This window comes from Ursus arctos, unplaced genomic scaffold, assembly GCF_023065955.2.
Source record: "Ursus arctos isolate Adak ecotype North America unplaced genomic scaffold, UrsArc2.0 scaffold_50, whole genome shotgun sequence".
NCBI lineage: Eukaryota > Metazoa > Chordata > Mammalia > Carnivora > Ursidae > Ursus > Ursus arctos.
Genome location: NW_026623068.1, coordinates 79,427 through 101,878, shown reverse-complemented (window position 1 = coordinate 101,878; position 22,452 = coordinate 79,427). Strand labels below are relative to the sequence as shown.

Sequence of the window (22,452 nt, the reverse complement as noted above, 5' to 3'; positions counted from 1 at the left end):
CATAATAAAAATATTATTATTAAAAAAATAAAGTTAATTCAGAATTATGTTGTAGGGACAATAGCCAATTGGCCTCCTTTTATCTTTTGCCATACAAATAATTTTAGTAAATTTGGATTTTTTTTTAAGATTTTATTTATTCATTTGAGAGAGAGCAAGAAGTGTGACAGAGCAGGAGCTAGGGGGCGTGGCAGGGAGAGGCAGAGGGAGAAGCAGACTGACTCCCTGTCCAGCAGGGAGCCTGACATGGGGCTCAATCCCAGAATCCGGGGATCAGGACCCTAGGAGAAGGCGGGCACCTAATCGTCTGAGCCACCCAGACGTCCCTGTAAATTTTGGATTTCCAATTGGGTCAAATTGTGACACTATGTTGAATTAATTTGGGGTGGGGGGGAGGGTTCCATTCCTCCTTATTGTCAGTTTATTTATTCCTGGATTTACGTGGGGGGCGGGGGAGTGTCTTTTTACGCTGCTCATCTTTCCTGTTTTTTCTTCCGGAGAGTCTCCAATCAGCATCATCAGGGTTGGAGCCTCTGTCATGGCAATAGCTGTATGGTTTCAAGTCTCTTGACTTAAGTCAGGGTGTGAATTGATACCTTCACTGTGCCACAGGGGTGCCGTGGATCTTTCCCCCATAACCCTGAGGATCCGGATCTTGTGCTAAACAGGTTTGGGCAGCGAGTGGTCAGTGAAAGAGCACAGGACCCACAGCCCAGACGCTGATGAAGCAAAACCATCTTCTGCTACAGCCTTTCTCTCCCGTGGACTGCTTCCCCTCCCCACTGTTCCTGCTCTGCAGATTGCCTCAGGATAGTTTTTCATTTCTAGCCACATAAAGTCATGAGTTTTGGGTTCTGTCTCCAATCACACATGGTGCACATGTTCTGGGTGTTTATGGGGAAAGGGAGCTGGGGGGTAGCGCCATGGCTGACTGTCCTCTTCCTGTGGGAATGCCAGTCCATCTCCCCAGTGTTGGAGTCCACAGCCAGGAAGACCATTTTGTCTGTGGCCGGAGTGGGAGCCTTAAGCCTCTCGATCACATCTAGAGTCCTTCGACAGGCTGGGAAGTAACAACACTAAGAGAAATGCAAGTGTGTGGCTGAGAGGGTTGCACTGGGAGAGAAGTGGAACACCAAACACCCCCCCCCCCCACTTTTGTGTTTCTCATCAGCTCCTGGGCCCTGGGCTGCCATGGATGTGCACCTCAAAATTCTGAGGGCTCAGGAGGACACAGGGTAACAGGGAAAGGAGTGGTAGCTTGGGAGACAGGCAAGGCCACTCCCTTTGCCTGAACCACAGTGCTCATGAGGCAGCCACGGAGCCATTCTTATGTCTCCCTGGGGTCGTGGTCTCCTTCCTTTCCACCAACACCAGAGAGGGTCATCCCCAGGACTGTGCTTGGGGTGCGCTTTCCCCAACAGGATCTGCGTGTCTGCCCCAGCACTGGCCCAGCTCCCAGTCGGTGGAACTCAAGCACACCAGTCAGCATGTGTGGTTGCGGACCTCAGCAGGGAGTCTTGGAGACCCATACAGGCCAGATGCAGGTCACATTCATGGCACCTCACGCCTAGATACAGTCAGTTCACATTGGTTCTCACCTTGGTGGCAAAGATGGGACATTAGTTTGGAAACGGATGGTGACTTCCATTTGAAAAACAGAACAGGAGCTAACACACAAGCTGGCCAGCGATGGCCAGTTCCCTCCCAGATAGTGCTTGTCACCTCTGAGGCTAGTTAGCTAACAAAGGAACAGTTCACGCTGTCCCCATGTCCTCAGTTAAGGTGGGCCTCCTTGTTTGTGATGCCACTTGTTTTATTCACCTTCTCCTCAGTTCCCTGGTGAGAGAGAGCTTCCTGTTGCAAACCTGTGGGGATCACCTGACACCCGACAGCTGTGATTGACAGCAGTTCACTAGTCACATATGCTCACAGTTCAGGGGTAGGATCCCCCACACTGTGCAGGGCTGCACAGGGATTGCTCTTGGGAACACAGAGAATAAGCAGGGGCTTGGAAGGCAAGACTGTGTCCTAAAGGTGGAGGGGGGCTGCAAGTCCTGGTTCTGATGGGAGGGTATGAGTGGCTTGCTTGAAGAATTTAGTGGGCTTCTAGGGAACTGAATGCTGCTCCTCAAAAATCAACAGGCACCATGTCTGGTCCCTGTGGTGAGAAGGGTTTTTGTTTAGGAGACCTTACTTTGCATTTGGCCATGTGAGCCCCTCCTTAATTTTCCCAGGCATCAAGACAGCCCTTAGTATGGAATCTTAATTTCAGGCTTATGCCACAAGAGGGTATGAAAATCTAATTCTTCTTAGAACTAATAACGGAGTTTCACGGTGAAACAGTACACAGAATAAACACATACAGTAAGTTGTACTGCTATATACTAGATATGAACATGTGGGCACCACAATCAAACACACTCACAATTAGTAATAAAACTATACTTGGGGATAAATCTAACAAGGCATGTCCAGGAGTCACATGCTGAAAGGTATTTAGCACTGATAAAGGAAATCAAAGATACAAATACATGGAGAGATACACAATACTCGTGAATTGTAAGATTAAGCGTAGTAAAGATGTTAACTCTCTCCAGATTTTTTTTTAAGATTTTATTTATTTATTTGACAGAGATAGAGACAGCCGGCGAGAGAGGGAACACAAGCAGGGGGAGTTGGAGAGGAAGAAGCAGGCTTGTAGCGGAGGAGCCTGATGTGGGGCTCGATCCCAGAACGCCGGGATCACGCCCTGAGCCGAAGGCAGACGCTTAACCGCTGTGCCACCCAGGCGCCCCTCTCTCCAGATTTATAGAGAGATTTAATGCAATTGCTGTAAAATCCAGTAAGGTTTTCTTTTTTTTTCCTTTTTTGTCGTGATAGATAAGATTATTCAAAAACGTAATGTGGAAAGACAAAGGGATTAGAGTAGTTTCAAAAACAATTTAATAAAAGAATCATAAAATGGGAACATACAGTGTACCAAGTTTCAAAACTTATTAGATACATATAATTGGGAAGACAGTGTGTCATCTGCAGGGCACACACACAGATCAATAGAACAGAACAAAGAGCCCAGAAATCGTCCCCACAAATACATCCAACTGATTTTGAAAAAGGTGCTAAAGCAACTCAACTGAGGAAAGATAGCCTTTCAATGGACTGTAGGCATTTAAAGCTGTGATGAGCTCATAGGCCCCAGACTCAGAAAAGAGCACCAGCAGGGAAGGAAGATGGTAGTTTGAGGTCCTACCAGGTGCTGTTGGGAAAGGAGGGATCGTTTGTGCCCAGCTCAGGATGCAAGCTCCAAGCGCTGGGTGTCAGTTACTTTCATCATTCTGAGCCGAGATCCTCCTGATCCATCAATTCCACAGGCTCCTGGGATTGTCCCGTCAGCTCCCACACTGCAAACCGGGGTCACCCCTAACTGAGCATCCAGTGCTCCAGACTCCATTAGCCTTCCCATTAGCATCATTGTCAGCCTATATGAGGTGGCAAGATGGTTCTCAGTAACTCTGTAAGTACATCCTTCCAGTCCAGCAAAAAAGAGAGCTCTTCTAGCCTAGCCACTCCCTCCCGTTCGACCCTGGCATTCATTCTGATTGGACAAACCCACCACCACCCTCCCCAGCTCTAAAGTATGGTGAGGGTGTTTGTGTGTGTGACCGGCCAGGCCTTGGTAAGTTTCACCATGTTTCAGGCGAGGAGCCTCATCTAATCCACACGGATTGAAAGGAGGGTTTAGTTCTTCATCATTAACTCAGGCTGTTGTAGAAGAAAGAATGCTGGATAGACAGAACACCAAATGCCTACTTTAGCCTCTTGCGGAGAAGTTTCATGGTTAATGCCTGCTTTTTGCTCCAATATGAATGTCCACAGGGGTTTTACATTTCAGATTCTCTTTCCTTGACTTTGTCAGAGGATGCAGATGAGCTGGCAGTGAACGTTCTCTGACATTGTCTCATGACATAGTTGAGGACTACCCCAGTATAGTCTCCTCTTTGGAGGCATCGCACAGCCTGAGTGAGACGCCTGAACTAGCCAGTAACAAACTCCACTCCCGTGTCATAAAGGTCTAGCTCCTTCATCAGCAACTTCTAAAGGAGTTGGGCCTGCCTGCAGGAAGCCTTTGGCGTGGCCCTCAGTGAAAAACGGACCAGTGTCCTCTGAATCAGATTTTTTTTCTGCAGAACAGAGGTGTCCTTTGCTTAGAAAACGACAAGAGGCACATCAATATATCTGCCTCCACCTTCTTCCAATTACTCTCAGCCTCACCATCCACACCTATGGGATTGACACTTTATACTACTTGCCCTTCACACTTACTACTTACTCACACCCATGGAATGTGTCCACTGCCAAGGTAGGAGACTGTGCTCATTCAGTGGTTTGCATTACCCTCTTGGCAGAGGACCACTCAACGAAAGTGGTGTATTTGATCTCACCACTCCCCCTGGCAAGCCTCCCTAAGCTCATCCTTCTCCACTGTCATTTCTACTTTGGGTATCAATGAGTTCTTGTCCCTCCATTAAATACTAAGTAAGCTTTTGATATCTGATCTTGCCCTAAGATATGTACCCTGACATTTTATTGTTAGTGTGTGTGTGTGTGTGTGTGTGTGTGTGTGAGTTCTTAAAGTTTGAGTAGCTCCATTCAGTGCTCCTGACAGAGAAATGGAACATACAAATGCACTTCTTTATTTTTCTAGGAAATGTTTTCTAAGAAGTCCAGTACAAAATATATATATAAGGAACGTCTTAAATATGCATGAAACACATGTGAACCACCCGAACGTGAGAAATGATTGAAGAGCCTATATAATCCTTCTCCTCCAGTGTTCTACCCTCCCCATTCCCTAAATGTCACAGATGTGGTGATTGTTTCCCCTCCCCTCATTCCTTTCTTCTTCTGTATAGTATTTTATCATTTATGTGCATTTACTCTAAACATTCGTTTTGCTTGGTTTGAACTTTTAAAAAATGTTCTATTCCCTTCTTTCACTGAATATTATGTTTCTTAACTTCAGCCATTGATGCTTGTAACTGGCAGCTCTAGTTCGCTTTCACTACTACATAGTTTCCTATTGTAGCAGTTTTCCGCACATTCCTTCCTCCACATTTGAAAGGCGATTATGTGCGCAAAGCCCTTACTTAGCACAACTCTTGGCGCAGAGTCAGCGCTCCATGAACATTTGTTCAGTGGTTGAGACTGAGCCCCGACTCAATGTAACACTAACACTTGTTTCCTCAGGCTGGATTCTCTGCGCCTCGCCCCAATGCTGAGGATCTTGCAGCTCTTCCCCCTCCTGTGAATGACAGAAAATGTTCTGGTGCTCTCCCCGTGCATCCATGACTACAATTCCCGGAATGCATTGCGGTGGCTCTTTACGTCCGTTTCCCTTTACGTCCCGCCCCCAGAGCGATTCTGCATTTAGTGGGCGGGGCTATATTTTTTTAATCCAATGAACCCTTCCTGAGGGGGCGGAGAAATTGTCCAATCAGCGTCTGGGCAGAGTCGCCAATGAGCGGGAAGGTTGTCAGGGCAGCCGACGTATGCGGCGTCCCTAAGCCGCCTCAGCTGAGCGCGGTGGAACCAACCCCTCCTACCTTCTCCGAGGCTGGCTGGTTCCCCTGGCGCCTGCGGAACCCTCTTCCGTGTTCCCGGTGGGCGCAGCATCCCGGAACCTCCACGGACATGACCAGTAGCCTGAGGACGCCCTCTTTCACCTCCTGTTCTTCCTCCTCGACAGACACAGACGACGACGACGGTGTGCGCGGCACTTGCAAAGATGCTTCTATGTGCAGAGGTGCCTGCGGAGCGCGGGGTCCCCGGGGGCGTCCCCGGGGGACTGGGGTTTGTGGGGGGGGAGGCGGGCCTGTGTCTCAGGAACACGCTTGTGCACTAGAAGGTAGCCGTCAAGTCGTGCGCCCCGGGTTTCACACGTGTGAAGTGCCCAGAGCGGGGCTTCATTCGTAGAGGTGATAATTACCTCACCTGTGCTGTGCGCCGGGCCTGGGGATGGCGTGAGTGGGACTCCGGCGCTGAACCAGGCAGACGGGGGCTTGGCCTTCTTGGGGCTAAAGTCTGTCTGCAAGACCGAGGAGAAGCAAATAAGTGCGGTGTTGATGGGGGAGGAGGAGTTCAGGTTCTCCCTCTTGAATAGGTTACTTTCCATTGGGGGTTGTCAGGATCCCCACTGCACCTGAGGTCGGGCCAGTCAAGGGGTGTGTGTGTGTGTGTGTGTGTGTGTGTGTGTGTGTGTAGGGGGGGCATGGTCTGCCTAGGAGCACGTAATATTGGTGTGCAGAGCCAGTACTTTTCAGAGCTCTTGCATGTTTGCCGCAAGAGTCTACATTCTTAGGGGTCTAGTGGGGCAGCGTTGTGAGCACAGATAAGTGTGACAAGTCGGAAAGCACGAGGCTGGAGTGTACTTCATTCATTGGTTCACTCAACAGAAATTGTTGAGAGTGTACTTTGTGGTTGACCCTTTCTTTTGGGTGGGTGGTGGGTATTCAGTGACGGGGAACACATGATAAATAGGACTGGCATGGTGCATGATGTAGTTACCACCTGGCTGGAAAAGGCAGGAAGCAAATAATTACCCATGATATACATAATTACCGCTTTGCTTTGAGTGCTGAGAAATACAGTGTGCATTAGAGGTTGTAATTTAGGCGATATCATATAAGCTGAGAACAGACGGCTAAGAATAAACAGGGATGTGGGGGGGGAGTGTTCCCTTAGAATAGGAGAGGAGTGTGAACTGTTAAAGGAATTGAGAGAATGTCCTTGAAGCTGGGGCCATGTAGGGACTGTAGGTTGGGGAAAGCCAATGTTTGGGGTTAAGACTTGCACTTTTTGTAGGTTCTTGGACACTAAGCGTAGTGATTGAAACATGGAGTCCAGAGCCAAGCTGATCCTAGCTCTGCCACTTATGAGCTGTGTTACTAAACCACTCTGCATCTCAGTTTCCTGATTTGAGAAATGGGGATGATGATAATCCCTCTTCACACATGACTGTGAAGATTAAATGATAGTTAACATTAATAAAACACTTAGAGCCATGTCTGGCATGTAGTAGGTGTTAGTGGTGGTTGATTCAAGAAATAGATGAATACATATCTAAGTATTGAAGACTTGGAGGCAGTGTGTGGTGAAATTTGTGAAGGCTAATGGCTTCCACCCAACTTCATTTCTTCTCCAGCATTCAGGTGCTGTTGACCACGTGTGTCACACTGTTGAATTAGAAATAATTTTTCTCATATTGACTGTTATTTGCTAAGAGAATCTGAAGTGCCATCGATGTGATCAGAGAGAGAGAATACTTTTCAGTACGATGTTACAATTAGGTTTATTTAAAATTTATTGGTACTATTGATTATTTAATATTTGTTGGTAACTGTTTTTGCAAAGTTGCTTACTTAAAAAAAAGTAAATTGACCGTAGAGTAATTCAGACACAGAATAAGGACAGAGAAGTAGTATAACTAGAGCTTGCCTTTTCTTGACTCTCCATGGGATAGTTTTGATAATTTCTCTGTTCTTCTCTTAGATTCCAGTGCCCCCCTGTGTCTGCAGACATCTCAACATTGTAAGGGAAGTTTGGGTTTGGAATTGCAGAGACTCTAGGCAGTTGTACCCAGCCCAGAGGGCAGATCAGCAGAGCCTGTGGGGCTTTTTAAAGAAAACACAAATGCTTAGGTCCTCCTCTAGACTGACTGAGTCAGAATCTTCTGGGATAGGCCTCAGGCTCTAAAGACCAGGCATGTGTGCCATCGGGATGCAATCCTTCAAGGTTTTTTTTTTTTTGCACTGGGCTTTCCTTCATCGGAACAACATGCAACATGATTGGGAGATTACATAAATTAATGTTTGAGGACATTTTCCAGGGCTCTGTCCTTCAAGTTTTGTGATCTGCATCTTCACTGTAGTGTGTTAAACCCTTAAGCCTTGTCAGAAAGTCATGTTATTAATAACGTAGGGATTCCTTGCATTACCTGGGGAAATCACTTTCTGCCTCAGTCCATTCTTTGGAATGGGGATTAGAATGGTAACCCACCTTTGGGATGTAAGGATGAAATGAGAAATAGGTCCAAGGCAGTTAGTACAGGATCCGGCACAGAGTGAAGCCTTCCATAAATTATTATTACTACTTCTGATTTCCCTCCACTATTTATTTATTTTACAGATTTTATTTATTCATTTATTTTAGAGAGAGAGCGTGCATGGGCGGGGGCAGAAGAGGATGGAAGGGGGGGGGAAGATCTTGAGCAGAATCCCCACTGAGTGTGGAACCCAACTTGGGGCTCAATCTCAGGACTTTCAGATGATGACCTGAGCCGAAATCAGAAGTTGGACACTGAACCGACTGGGCCACCTAGGCACCTCTTGATTTCCCTCTGTTCTGAATATTATTTGGTTGCAGTTATGGAGTCCTAGTTATGTCCTAGCTGTGGGTCAGGCTGGTGCCTGCCGCCCTAGGTTACAGTCATAAAACCCTTAAAAAATAACGTTAAGAAAGCCAGTTGGCCTCCCAGGACACCTAGGAGTCCCTCTAAAAAAGGGAACCATCCTTTCCTACTGTGACAGTGGTCAGCATCCTCCAGAAAGGCCACTGGAAGCACACCTGTCCTTAAACACAGTGGGTTCGTTACTCATCCTGAGGCAAAACCCACATCATGGGGAACTGTGGGGCTGGTGAATAAGAAAGAGGGTGTTAGAAAGAACTTACAGGATTTGGACTTTGGGTGGATGTTTTGGGGAGTGTTCAAAGAAGCAGGTGTGCTTCAAAGAAGCACACAAAGCTGTGCTCTAGACTGCGTGCCGACTGGAGGTGAGACAGTTCTGGGATTGGGTAGCTCCATCAGTCTTTTCTAGAAGGAGGTATGAGTAGTGTGACAACTGGTGTCGTTCAGGAGGAAGGCACTTGCTGGTATCAGCTGGGAGAGAGGAATGATTGGTATTTTCTACCTGGCATGACAACCTGGTTTTTGTCTGTTTGGACAAGAGGAAGTGGTCCTTTTTTGTCTCCCTTCATCACCTTGGCTATGTCACATTGTGCTGCTATTCTGCGAGATGGTTTGTGTCCAACAGGAGAACCACATGGCCTCCCTGTGAGCCCCAGGCCCGCTTCTACCAGCAGTGCAGCCTGGCTCAAGGTGCCAGGCGACCTCCTCGATGTCACCGCTGCTTTTCCTTCCTTCACAGTAGAGGAGGGAAGTCTTCAAAAGGCAAATAGGTGTTTGCCAGGTAGAAGAAACTAGCCTGGACATTGAAGCACAGGGCTGTGTCAGGGGCACAAGACACTGGGTCGAGGAGTGAGTAGCAACAAGAATTCTGGAGAAGTTGTCAGATAACGAAATGCGGGAGGTAGAAGGGTTTCAAGTGGGGGAGCTGACATGCTCTGCGTTTGCTTTAGACGGATCCCCAGCAGCCTTGTGGGAGATGCATTGGTGACCAAGGGAAAGTCAAGGGAAAGTCTGTTCCCCTTTCCTTTTCTGGCTCAGGGCCCTTCTCCTACCTGCTCTGTTGCAACAAGTCCTTCACGTCCAGCTCCCTGTCCCATCCACGTGCTCCTGCTCTGGCCAGGGTGATTCTTTTGGAATCCCAGATCTTCTGTTACGTGTTCCTGGAAACCTTTTGATTCCCCATGAGCCGCAAGGTGAGAATCTGCACTGTGTGGCATGACTCACTTTGCTTTTCATGATCTTCTCACGGAACCCTGGGTCTCCCGCTGCCAACTGGAAATCTGCATTCCAATGTCTCATAATTATCTCAAACCCATTCTTTCCAAAAGTGTGCTTGAGATCCCCTTCCTGTATTTTCCTCATTGCCACTGCTACTCCCCAACTCCGTGAATGGGGCCACTGTGTCCTCCAGCTCCCACGTGCAAAAGGGAGGAGTCATCTTGGAACTCTGCTTTGACTTCCTCACCCCCTTATGCGATCATTCACCCAGACCTGTGACTTTATCTGCTAAAATATTTCTGGAATTTTGGGGCGCCTGGGTGGTGCAGTCGTTAAGCGTCTGCCTTCGGCTCAGGGTGTGATCCCAGAGTCCTGGGATCGAGCCCCACATCGGGCTCCCTGCTCTGCTGGGAGCCTTCTTCTTCCTCTCCCACTCCCCTGCTTGTGTTCCCTCTCTTCACTGGCTGTCTGTCTCTCTGTCAAATAAATAAAGTAAAATAAAATCTTTAAAAAAAATATTTCTGGAATCTACGTCCTTTTCTCCACCTCTGCTTCTTCCCTCTCAGTCCAAGTTACAGTCGTTTGTGGTCTGAGCCATGCTGCTAGTCTGCTCGCTGAGCTTCCAGGTGCTCCTGCCTCCCCCAAATCCCTGTCTCCCCCTGAAGCCAGAGGTTTGTGGAAGGCCCATTCGATCATGTCACTGCCTAGTTTCCTGGCTTCTTGTTGCTGTTTGAGATAGACCCAGATGTTCCTTCTGTGTCTGCAAGGCTGCTCCGTCCTCCTTCTCCCGTCTTGCTTCCCCCTCGCCTTCCCTGCCCTACCCGATCTGGTCAGTCCTTCCAGTGTGCCCGCCGGCCTTGGGGCGGCTCGGCTGCTCCCGCTGCCCAAGATGCTTTTACCCCCACCCCCCTTGCCTCATGAGCTCTCATCTTCCCTTAGATGAATGCAGTCACTCCACAGTCTTTACTGAATGCCTGCTCAGTTGCCGGAGGCTCGGTTCTCATGTGGTTCCAGATGTGACCCAGACAGACCATGGTGGAGCTGTTAGCGAGCCTTTCTTCCAGAGAGAGAAGCGCCAGGGAACACAGAGGCAAGCAGTCCGGCGTGTCAGGGGTGCTGGATGCTGTAGGAGGGCTGGAAGGCTTTATCATCTGAGCTGGGATGGCCGGAGAAGCACCCTGAGGACAGCGTTGGGGAAAGCCTTGCAGGAGGTGAGGGAGTGAGCCCTGTGCATGTCTGTGGGAACAGTGTCCCAGGCAGAGAAGGGGGAGTAGGAAGGCCTCCGTGGAGAGAGCTGGGCTGACTCGTTCCAGGAACGACGAGGCCAGAGTGAGGGAGAAGGAGGAGATAGCAGATGGGGTCTTAGGGACCTGGGGTGGTGGCCACTGGGGGATTTTGAAGTGAAGAGTGAGGTGACCTGACTTGGGTTTTATGGGATCACTTCAGCTTCTCTGTTGAGAACAGTGAGGGTGGAAGCAGGGAGATCAATTAGTAGGCTACTGGAATATTCCAAGACATGATGCTGCCGGCTTGGATCAGGATGGTAGGGGTGGAAGTGATGAACACAGACCAGGTTCTGGGTACATGTTGAAGAAAAAGCTGATGGGATGTGCTGACAGATTGGATGTGGGTGAGGCCGATGAGTGAAAGAAGGTCCCCAGCCTTCTGGCTCATGTTGGATGCGGCTCCCTCCGGCGGCCCCTGACACCTGCAGACAAGGTCCAGCCCATTATCTGTTCTCTATGTATCTTCTTCGTGGCAGTCAGCCCCATCGCAATGGAGACATCTTGTTTAATGTTTGTCTCCCCCGTGAGAATCATGGTGCCAAGAGGGACCGTGTGTGTCTCAGGGCCACGTGCCTTGTAGACCCCTAGGAAGTATTCCTCAGCCAGCAGAGTGACGAGGAACTGAATGTAGATGCTCAAGGTTCTATTTCCTGATGAGGACTCAAAATTGCCATGTTCTGTTTCCCTGGTTTTGAGTGGTCTGTGTGTTTTAGAAAGCAGGCCAGGGGCTGGAAGACTGAGATTCTATTGTGAGAATTCCAGAAGTTAACCTGATTTCAACTGCATCAAAAAAAGTCACTCTTGAGGTGCAAGTGGGTCAGAGGATCACCTCTTGGGAGAGGTAGCATTTTCTGGAAGGCTTAGCTAGGCCTTTCCAGCTCACTGATGGTATCTTCCTGGCTCTGCCCAGAGAGCAGGGCTGAACTTTTGATCTGAAATATTCTGATGGTGGGGATTGGTGCTTTCCCTCCCCAGAGAAGACATGTCAGTTTAGAATGAAAATATTCTGGTGAGGACAAATTGGCAGCCAAACGTGCTCATCGGGAAAGTCAAATAAATCATGGATTTTCTGGGTTTTTTGTCCCCTCACCCCATTTTTCCCATAAGGAACAAATCAAATTTTGGCAAATATTTGTGAAAAACAGTGGTCTGAGATCTAGAATACTAATTTTTTTTCTTTTAATGGTTAAGTTTTTTTTTAAGATTTAATGTTTAAGTAATCTCTACACACAGCATGGGGCTGGAAATCACAATTTTTTTTTAAAGATTTTATTTATTTATTTGACAGATAGCCAGTGAGAGAGGGAACACAAGCAGGGGGAGTGGGAGAGGAAGAAGCAGGCTTCCAGAGGAAGAGCCTGATGTGGGGCTCGATCCCACAAGGGAGGGATCAGGCCCTGAGCCGAAGGCAGACGCTTAAGGACTGAGCCACCCAGGCGCCCCTGGAAATCACAATCCTGTCAAGAGTCACATGCTCTCCTGACTGAGCCAACCTGGCCCTCCTTAAGGATTAACTTTTTAAATGACAAAAGTAAATACATTTCTCCCACTCAGCCTAATTTGAATATACTGTGCATACAGTGTTTTTTGTGTTTTTTAATGGCCGAATTGTATTCCACAGTGTGGTTGTACTTTACGTGATGATTCTTCTGTTTGTCATTTGGGTGGCTATGATTTTGCTATTAAGATCGGGCTGTGATGAACATATTTTTGCATGTGTGTTTGAGTTTTCCAGTGAGATGGATTTCAGGGTAAGAGCTTCTGCAAAATGATCCTCAAGAGTGATTATGTCAGTTTCTGTTTTGACCTATGGTAAATAAGATGCTAATCACAGAGTATTTCTCAGTCTCTTAAATTTTTTGTCAACATGCGGGGGTGGGGGGGAAGATAATGCCTGTTTTAAATTTATATATATATATATATATATATATATATATATATATATGTTTCTGTTTTATATTTAAATCTAAATATATATTATATATACATATTTATTTTGTATATGTGTTTAAATTTATATATATAAATATATATTTATACATATACAAATATATATTTTAAAGAGTTACTTCTTCACGAGTGAACACAGGAAGAGCCAGAGGGAGAGGGAGAGAGACAATCTCAAGCAGATTCCACACTGAGCACAGAACCTGACTGGGGCTGGATCCCACAATCCCGAGATCATGACCTGAGTCAAAATCAAGAGTCAGATGCTTAACCGATTGAGCCACCCAAGTGCCCCTTAAATTTATATTTTTATAATCAGTAGTAAGACTGAGCATTTTTAGTTGGTCACTGTCAGTGATACTTTTTTCACATGAGCCTTCTCTCCTTATCATTTTCCTACTGGGTTGTTGTCTTTTTGTTTGGGTATTTATATTTTTATTATTGATTTGTAAGAACTTTTTATATGTAGGATAGTAGTCCTTTGCCTCTGTATTTGTTGCAGTATTTTCTCTCAAACTGTTGCCTTTCAGTTTAGCTTGTACCATACATTTCATGATACATTTCATTCTGAATCTTTATGGTGCCAAATCTCACAGTCTAACTTTATGGCTTGTGGCTTTGGATAATGCTTTAAAAGACCATTTTCAATCACTACATTTTCTTTTAGCACTTTTATGGTTTGGGCTCCTACTGCTTAGACCATTCATCTATTTTTATTATTCTGTATGTTATAAGGTAGCAGTTTTGGTCCCTACAACATCTAGTGATGGTCTATATCCCCCATGGATTTGAAACATCACTTAGATACTAAATTGTTATATATATTTTAACACAGCCATGTGTCTGTCTTCTTCACTTCCAGTTGGAATTTGTTTTTTTCATTTTGATGCATGAACATTTTGACTTGCAAAGTTACTTAGTTGTGAATTGATTGAGAGCTCCCACAGCTTGCTTCTCAGAATAAGAATAGGTTTGTACTAGGGAATAACACCCTTTTCTTAGTTCATTTGAGCAGCTATACTGCAGGAAGGAAGAAAAGAAAGGGACACTGACCAAAGGTATGTGTGTAAGTCTGTGAAAGCAATAGCTTTTCAGGAAGCCTGTGGTGTAGACTTCAACATACATGTCATTGGCCAGAACTAAGCATGTGGCCCTACCTCTAGGTGCAGGAACGTGTGAGAGGGGAGAATTTCTCACAGGGCAGATTGATACCTTGAACAAAATTGGGGTCCTCTTAGTAAGGAAGAAGGGGTAGGTGGATATTGAAAGGGGAATTTGGAGGGTCAGCTACATCTCTCTTGGCTCTTTTTTTTTTTTTCCTTTATAATTTCCCTAGGTCGGGGTGCCTGGGTGGTTCAGTCGGATTGAATGGCTTAATCTCAGGGTTTGAGTTCAAGCCCCACGTTGGTCTCCATGCTGGGTGTGTAGCCTATTAAAAAAAAAGAGAGAAAAGAAAAAGAAAAAAATTACCTCAAGTATTCTTAAGAGACAGAGGTGAAAGGGAAGAAAGCAAATGGAGGTGGGAGGGCAGGGGAGAAAAGGAGATAATTTGTAAAATGAAATGCTCAGGTCTTATTATACAGTTTGATGAGCATTTTAAGAAATGTATACAGTTGACTCTTGAACAACATGGGTTTGAATTGCATGGGTCCACTTATATGCAGATTTTTTGATAAATATAGTACAGTACTGTAAACATATTTTCTTTATGGTTTTCACAATATTTTCTTTAGTGTAGTTTGTTGAAGGAATACAATATATAATACATCTAACATACAAAATATATGTGAATGGACTGTTTATGTTATCAGTAAGGCTTCTGGTCAACAGTAGGCAATTAGTAGTGAAGTTTTGGGGGAGTTGAAAGTTAAATGAAAATTTCTGACTGCACAGGTGTCAGCACCCTTAACCCCTGTGTTGTTCAAGTGTCAACTGTATATCTGTGCCCCACCACCAAAACCAAATATGAACTGTATATGAAACTCCAGAAGTTTCCTTTGTATCTCTTTCTAGTTAGGCTCTTTACCTCCACTGGTCATTTTCTGATTTCAGAATCTGTGGTAGATTAGATTTGCCTTATCTTGTAGGTCGTGTAAATGGAATTGAATGGTATGTATTCTTTTGTCTTCTTCCACTCAGTGTGTTCTTTGAGATTTATCCATGTTGTGTTCACTTATCAAAGATAAACAAAGCCAGATCCTAGTTTAAGTGGTGAGGACAGATTTTAATCAGCAATAACTCCTGCAATCAGGAAAAGAGTCCAGCATGAATTCAACTCAAACTCAGTTTGTACAGAGGGCATTTTAAAGAGAGAATGAGGGAGTAAGGCCAGGTATGAATAAAGTCAGAGAAGTAAAAGATTACAAAAAGTGAGAAAGGCGTTGTTCCATGTGAAACCACCTGCATTTACTCACTGGGAGACAGGAGCCAGACTTTTCAGTGTTGGCTGAGCAAACAGTAGATGCCTTGAGTTTTCTCAGTCATGGACTAAGGGGGACTGGCGTTGTCCTAGGGCTGGGGTCTTGAGCTGTTAGAAACTATGTTAGTGTTTGGCCCAGTCTGCATATGATAAGCCAAGGTTGAGGCCTTGTCGAGAAGGGGGTTCAGAGGAATCTGGCTAGAGTTTGGTCAAGGAGAGAGTCTTTGTCAGTGTAAAATAGTTTGTTCCTTTGTATGTAGTGTGCCTATACCACAATTTGTTCATCTGTTCAACTGATGATTAGACATTTTGTTGTTTCCAATAATTTGGTCATTATGAATAGGCTATAATAAACATTCTTATAGAAGTCTTAGATTTCTCTCAAAATTGCTTCATGGGATTGCTTAGTCACAGGGTGGGGATATATTGAACTGCTAGACTAATTTCCAAAGTGGTTTATCAGTTTACACTTCCCACCAGCAATATAGTAACACCCCAGTTGCTCAGCATCCTCGTTGACATTCTGTGCTGTCAGTGAGGGTGAGATAGCATCTCATTATGGTTTCACATTACATTTCCCTGGTGACAAATGATCTTAGGCACCTTTTTGTGTGTTTATTGGGCATTCGTACATCTTTTGTGAACTGTCAGTTCAAGTCTTTTGCCCATTTTTGCTGTTCCTGTTGTTTTTGGTTTTGACTTATTGGAATTTATGATATATTCTGAATAGGAATTCTTTGTCACGTAGATGTATTGTAAATATACATGTATAAGAAAATGAAAATTTAAAATATTTACAGTAGCATCAAAAAATGTAAAGTGGGGGTGCCTGGGTGGCACAGCGGTTAAGCGTCTGCCTTCGGCTCGGGGCGTGATCCCGGCGTCTGGGATCGAGCCCCACATCAGGCTCCTCCGCTATGAGCCTGCTTCTTCCTCTCCCACTCCCCCTGCTTGTGTTCCCTCTCTCGCTAGCTGTCTCTGTCTCTGTCGAATAAATAAATAAAATCTTTAAAAAAAAATGTAAAGTTTTTGGGGTGACTGGGTGGCTCAGTCGATGAATCATGTGACTTTTGATCTCAGCTCAGGTCTTGAACTCAGGGTTGTGAGTTCAAGGCCTGCATTGGTCTCCATGCTGGGTGTGGAACCTACTTAGAAAACGAAAACAACAGCAGAAAACCAAACTGGCTAGGAATAAGTCTCAAGAAAGACATGAAACACCTTTACACAGAAAAAATAAAACATTGTTGGGAAGAATTCAAGAAGACTGAAATAAATGGGAGATATGCTTTGTTTATGCATCGGAAGATTTGCTGTCATCAGGATTTCTGTTCTCCACCACTTGATTCATGCAAACAATGCAATCCCAGTCAAACTTGTAGCCATCTTTTTTAGAAGAAATGACCAGATTGATTCTAAAATGTATATGGAAAGGCAAAGGGTCTGGAATAGCCAAAATAGTCTTCAAAAGAACACAGTTGAAGAATGCTTATTCCTGCTGAATTTTAAGACTTATAGCAAAGCCACAGTAATCAAAGTCTTCGGCATAAAGATAGATCAATGAACAGAATAGAGAGTCCAAAAATAGGCCAAACACAAGTACTGTTGATTGATTTTTGCCCAGAGTGTCAAGTCAGTTCAGTGAGGGAAAGGAAGTCTTTTTAATGAATTATTCTGTTTGAACTGGATATTCAGGTGGAAAGAAAATGGAGCTTGACCCGTACCTTGTTCTGACACACACACATTAATTTGGAGTGGATCCTAAACCTAAATATAAAAGCTGAACCAGGGGGCGCCTGGGTGGCTCAGTCACTTGAGTCCAACTCTTGATTTTGGCTCAGGTCATGATCTCAGGGTCATGAGATCAAGCCCCGTGTCGAATCAAGCCCTGTGTCAGCCTCCACGCTCAGTGAGGAGTCTGCTTGAGATTCTTTACTTTTGGCCCTTCCCCTGTGCACACTCTCTCTATCAAATAAATCTTGAAAAACAGAAAAGCTAGAACCATAAAACTTTTGTATGAAAACATGGGAGAGTATCTTGATGACCTTGGGGTAGGCAAATGTTTTGTATACAGAACATAAAAAGCACTAATTACAAAGGAAAAATAGATACACTAAGAACATGAGCAGGCAAGACAGGCTGGGAGAAAATATTCAGAATACATGTTCTTAAGTGTTTTATTTTTTCCAGAAGTATGTTAGCATTATTCAGTTCCATGGTATCCTATTATTCTATTCTGTATTAACTGTTTTTTTTTTTTATTGTTTGTTTGTTTAAGTCAGGTATGAGACATTGTACCGCGGAACTTTCTGATTGACTTCTCCTTATTTCACCCTCTTGTGAATGTTGGTTCATTTTCCATTAACGTCTTGCCCACTATTCAGGGACTCCTTACAACAGAGAGAGTAGATTTTATATCCTGTTAATCCTTGTGAAGTAATTGGCTGTTAGATGAAGCCAGAAGGCAATCCCAGTAGCTTCCATTGGGAGGAAACGTTAGCCTATGAGTCTTAGTTAATTGAGGCACAGCGTTGTTTTTTCTTTTCAATATTTTATTTATTTATTTATTTGAGAGAGACAGAGAGACAGAAAGACAGAGTGGGCGGGAAGGAGAGAGGGAGAGGGACAAGCAGAGTCTGCACTGAGCTTGGAGCCTGAACACTGAGATCATGACCTGAGCTGAAATCAAGAGTCGGACACTCAATTGACTGAGCCATCCAGGCGCCCGTTTTGTTTTTTTTCTTAATTTTTTTTATTATGTTATGTTAGTCACCATACAGTACATCCCTGATTTCTGATGTAAAGTTCGATGATTCATTAGTTGCGTATAACACCCAGTGCACCATGCTATACGTGCCCTCCTTACTACCCATCACCAGTCTATCCCATTCCCCCACCCCCTCCCCTCTGAAGCCCTCAGTTTGTTTCTCATAGTCCATAGTCTCTCATGCTTGATTCCCCCTTCTGATTACCCCTCTTTTTTTATCCCTTTCTTCCCCTACCGATCTTCCTAGTTCTTCTATTCCATAGATGAGAGAAATCATGATAATTGTCTTTCTCTGCTTGACTTATTTCACTTAGCATTATCTCCTCCAGTGCCGTCCATGTTGCAGCAAATGTTGAGAACTCGTTCTTTCTGATAGCTGAGTAATATTCCATTGTATATATGGACCACAACTTCTTAATCCAGTCATCTGTTGAAGGACATCTCGGTTCCTTCCATGATTTAGCTATTGTGGACAATGTTGCTGTGAACATTGGGGTGCATATGGCCCTTCTCTTCACTACTTCTGTATCTTTGTGGTAAATACCCAGTAGTGCAATGGCTGGGTCATAGGGTAGCTCAATTTTTAACTTTCTAAGGGACCTCCACACTGTTTTCCAGAGTGGCTGTACCAACTTGCATTCCCACCAGCAATGTAGGAGGGATCCCCTTTCTCCACATCCTCTCCAGCAATTGTTGTTTCTTGCCTTGTCAATTTTTGCTATTCTAACTGGCATAAGGTGGTATCTTAGTGTGGTTTTGATTTGAATTTCCCTGATGGCTAATGATTTTGAACATTTTTTCATGTGTCTGTTAGCCATTTGTATGTCATCATTGGAAAAGTGTCTGTTCATATCTTCTGCCCATTTTGTGATTTGTTTATTTGTTTCTCGCGTATTGAGTTTGAGAAGTTCTTTGTAGATCTTGGATACCAGTCTTTTATCTGTAGCGCCATTTGCAAATATATTCTCCCATTCCGTGGGCTGCCTCTTAGTTTTTTTGACTGTTTCCTTGGCTGTGCAGAAGCTTTTTATCTTGATGAAGCCCCACAAGTTCATTTTATCTTTTGTTTCTCTTGTCTTCCGAGGTGTGTCATGAAAAAGGTTGCTTTGGCCGATGTCGTAGAGGTTGCTGCCTATGTTCTCCTCTAGGATTTTGATGGATTCCTGTCTCACATCGAGGTCTTTCATCCATTTGGAGTTTATCTTTGTGTATGGTGTGAGAGAGTGGTCAAGTTTCATTCTTTTGCATGTAGCTGTCCAATTTTCCCAGCACCATTTATTGAAGAGACTGTCTTTTTTCCACCGGATGTTTTAAACAGGCCAATTAATTATGAAGAGATTGAGTCAGTGATAAACTCTGACAAAACTCTTTGTTTTTGTTTTGTATTTTCCTTAGGTGATTAACACTTTAGGCCTTGCGGATCCGCTGAGGAAAGCAACGGCGCTCACAAGAAGGAAAACAGACTCAAAGTCTGTGTAGGTACAAAGTTTATTGCCCTTAAGACTTTGCTTCCTGCCTTCCATTTATAACCAAGAACGAAACCAACAAGAAATAGAAACCAAACACTGAGACTAGTCCATGCAAAAGAACAACGATAAAAATGAGAGGTAGAGCAATATCTTACAGGCCAGTATGCAGCCTGCAGTTAACATTCCAAACTTGAAAACCGATGCGAAGAGTATCGGATTGATTTTTGCAATTGCATAAATATACATCGTAGGTACGTATATATGTACGTACCCTGCGTATAAATACACACATCCACACAGACACCGTTTGCGCAACTGAAGTGTTGGGGGAGGGATGGAAGTCCAAGTGGGTAAGTAGGTTTGAAAAGCAATAGAATGAAGTTTCCTGCAAGGTTGCACAGCTTGAGGAAACAGCCTTGACCTCTGTCTGTAAAGCGGTGCCTTCCACATAGGCTGCTTCCGAGGGTTGTACGTGTTCCTGTTTGTCCAGCATGCGGAGTAATGCCTGGCACTGGAGTCAGCACTCAGCACTGTTGATTAGAAGTGAAATGAAGCAGCCCCAGCCTCGACCCTCACTGGCTGGGAGAGCGGGGAGGGCCCCTTCCCATTCCCTCAGACGAAGAACTGCCCGCTGGAGGGCATGTCACACCTCTCCTGGCAAGTTCCCAGTGTTGCAGGTGACACTCCTGCCGATAGGGCAAAGTCAGTCAGTGCTTCTTGAATGAACAGGTGGCTGGACCAGATCCGCGTTTCCCACGGGAGGAATGTGAGGTGACTTTAGGTGGCACCCCGGTAGATGTGTTACATTTTCAAAGGTATTGATTACAGGGTGTGTTAGAAGAAAATATTAGGTAGCACGTCACACCTGGGTGCTAAAAGAAGTGAGTTGATCTAAAGGACTGTTGAGGGGCCCCTGTGTGGCTCAGTGGGTTGAGCATCTGCCTTTGGCTTGGGTCATGATCTCGGGGTCCTGGGATTGAGCTGCATGTCGGGTTCCCCGCACGCTTCTCCCTTTTCCTCTCCCTCTGCCACTCCCCCTGCTTGTGCTGTCGTTCTTGCTTGTTCTCAGTCTCTCAAATAAATAAATAAAATATTTAAAAAATGTAAAATAAAGGAATATTAAATGGAGCAGGTGCATGGTGAATGTCATGAAAATTTCAGGACAATCGTGGATTGAATGAACACTGTTAAAAGGTCTTTCTAAATCTGATATTTTTCATTCTTGGCATTTTATTTCAATATCTATTTATTTATTTAACTTTTTGAGAGAGAGAGAGAGAGAGAGAACACGTGTGAGCAGTGGTGGGGAGGGCAGGGGAGAGAGAAAGATCCCAAGCAGGCTCCACGCCCATTGCAGAGCCAGACATGGGCCTCAATCTCAAGAGTCTGAGATCACAATCTGAGCCACAACCAGGGGTCGGCTGCCCAACAGACTGTGCCACCCAGGCACCCCTGATTTCTTCCTGGTGTGTCCTGCAGTCACTGGAGCATCGTGTTAGAGTTGTCATTACGTGTGCACATGGACGTGCTCAGTCTTCCTCGTGGAGTGGTTGGACCGCTGCACTCACAGCCCCTGGCTGCTTCAGTCCACGTACCATCTAGGGGCCATTTGAAGAAGGGGCACAAATTCTAATTGCTGTTCGAGAACCATCCATCGATACCTTCTGATCAGACCAAGAAAGACTCAGTAACACAGCCTACACCTGGAGGGTCAGGAGCTTGGAAAGAAATCTCAGAGCCGATGATGGCGATCTCTTCAGAAGCGCAGCCTCGCCAGTGTGCTTGGCTGCACGAAGGTCAATGCTGTGTGGAAACTCCCAGATATCCTGAAAGGGAAGACCTAACCAACCCATGTCACTCATCTTTTTCCTTTCATTCTGTTCAAATAAGTCTAAAAGGGCTTTTTCATAAACACAAAATTAGAATTCTAAGCAATAAGAAAAACACTGACTAACTGGCAGTGTTTCTTCTTTTTTCTGTCTTACAATTGATGGTGTCTTAGAATGAAATACGGCATATGGTTAGTGTAGAAACATTCTAAAACAAAGAGAAGTTAAAACACACACATACACATACACACCCATGCACCCCAGAAATCTCTGATGTTTCTCCTGTTTCTCTGCTGTTCTTCAGCCTCCCTGCCTGCCTTCTGCTACTGGAACATTCCAAGGCGCTTCCTGCCCCAGAGCATTTCTATCTGTTGTGTGTCCTGTCTGGAATGCCTTTTGCACAGCTCTCTCCGATTCTGTGGGGCTCCACGTGGCCTTCCCTTTTCAGGGAGGCCTCCCTTTTACCTTCTCTAGTGCAGGTCCTTCCATCCCCCATGCTGTTGTCCTTCATCTGGCATAAGCTCTTATGTCTCTTTGTGTCTGCTCTTCCCGGGCTCCCCACGGTATCCCCAATGCCTGGCACTTAGCAGACACTGGACAGGTATTGCTTGAACTGGATCCATAGTGTTAAACTGAGGGCGAATGCAGCAGCTGCTCCTTGTCATCCAGGAGAGGGCAGTAGGAAGTACAGGGAGGAGCTCCTAGAGGAAGGCAGCTTGGTCAGCTTTTCAGCAGGTAGAGCCTCTGAGTGGTGGAGCGAGTGCCTTCTTTGTGGGGCGTGCTCAGGGAGTGGCTTGGTGTTGTTGAAGGGTTCTGGCACCGGATGTCAGGGTTGGCCAGTCATTTGGAATGTTCCTTCCAACCAGACATCCATGTTTGAGGACTGTTCTCATCACTGGTCTGTGGTTCTTGCTTCAACTGCAGATGTGGCTTTTACCACTAGATGGCACTAGATGATGCCTTTGAGGACAGTGCTCCTCAAAGCACCAACAGAGAGCAATTGTCTCTGTTTTAATTATTGAAGTAATCCATCTATACAATGTTATATCAGTTTCA

General features: G+C 45.2%; 1 protein-coding gene across 3 annotated transcripts in view; it reads left to right on the top strand.

The window, feature by feature from the left end:
- The first annotated feature begins 443 nt into the window (after nucleotides 1–443).
- LOC125283437 (thyroid receptor-interacting protein 11-like) overlaps nucleotides 444–22,452 on the top strand; it is a 50,181-nt gene continuing 28,172 nt past the window's right edge. For 2 of the 3 annotated variants that reach the window (XM_057307572.1, XM_057307571.1), the window contains exon 1: nucleotides 444–5,803. The gene's annotated coding sequence lies outside the window, so the exon portion shown is untranslated. Of the gene's footprint in view, nucleotides 5,804–19,493; nucleotides 19,574–22,452 lie in introns of all 3 variants that reach the window. The other variant, XM_057307566.1, reaches the window with a different exon arrangement.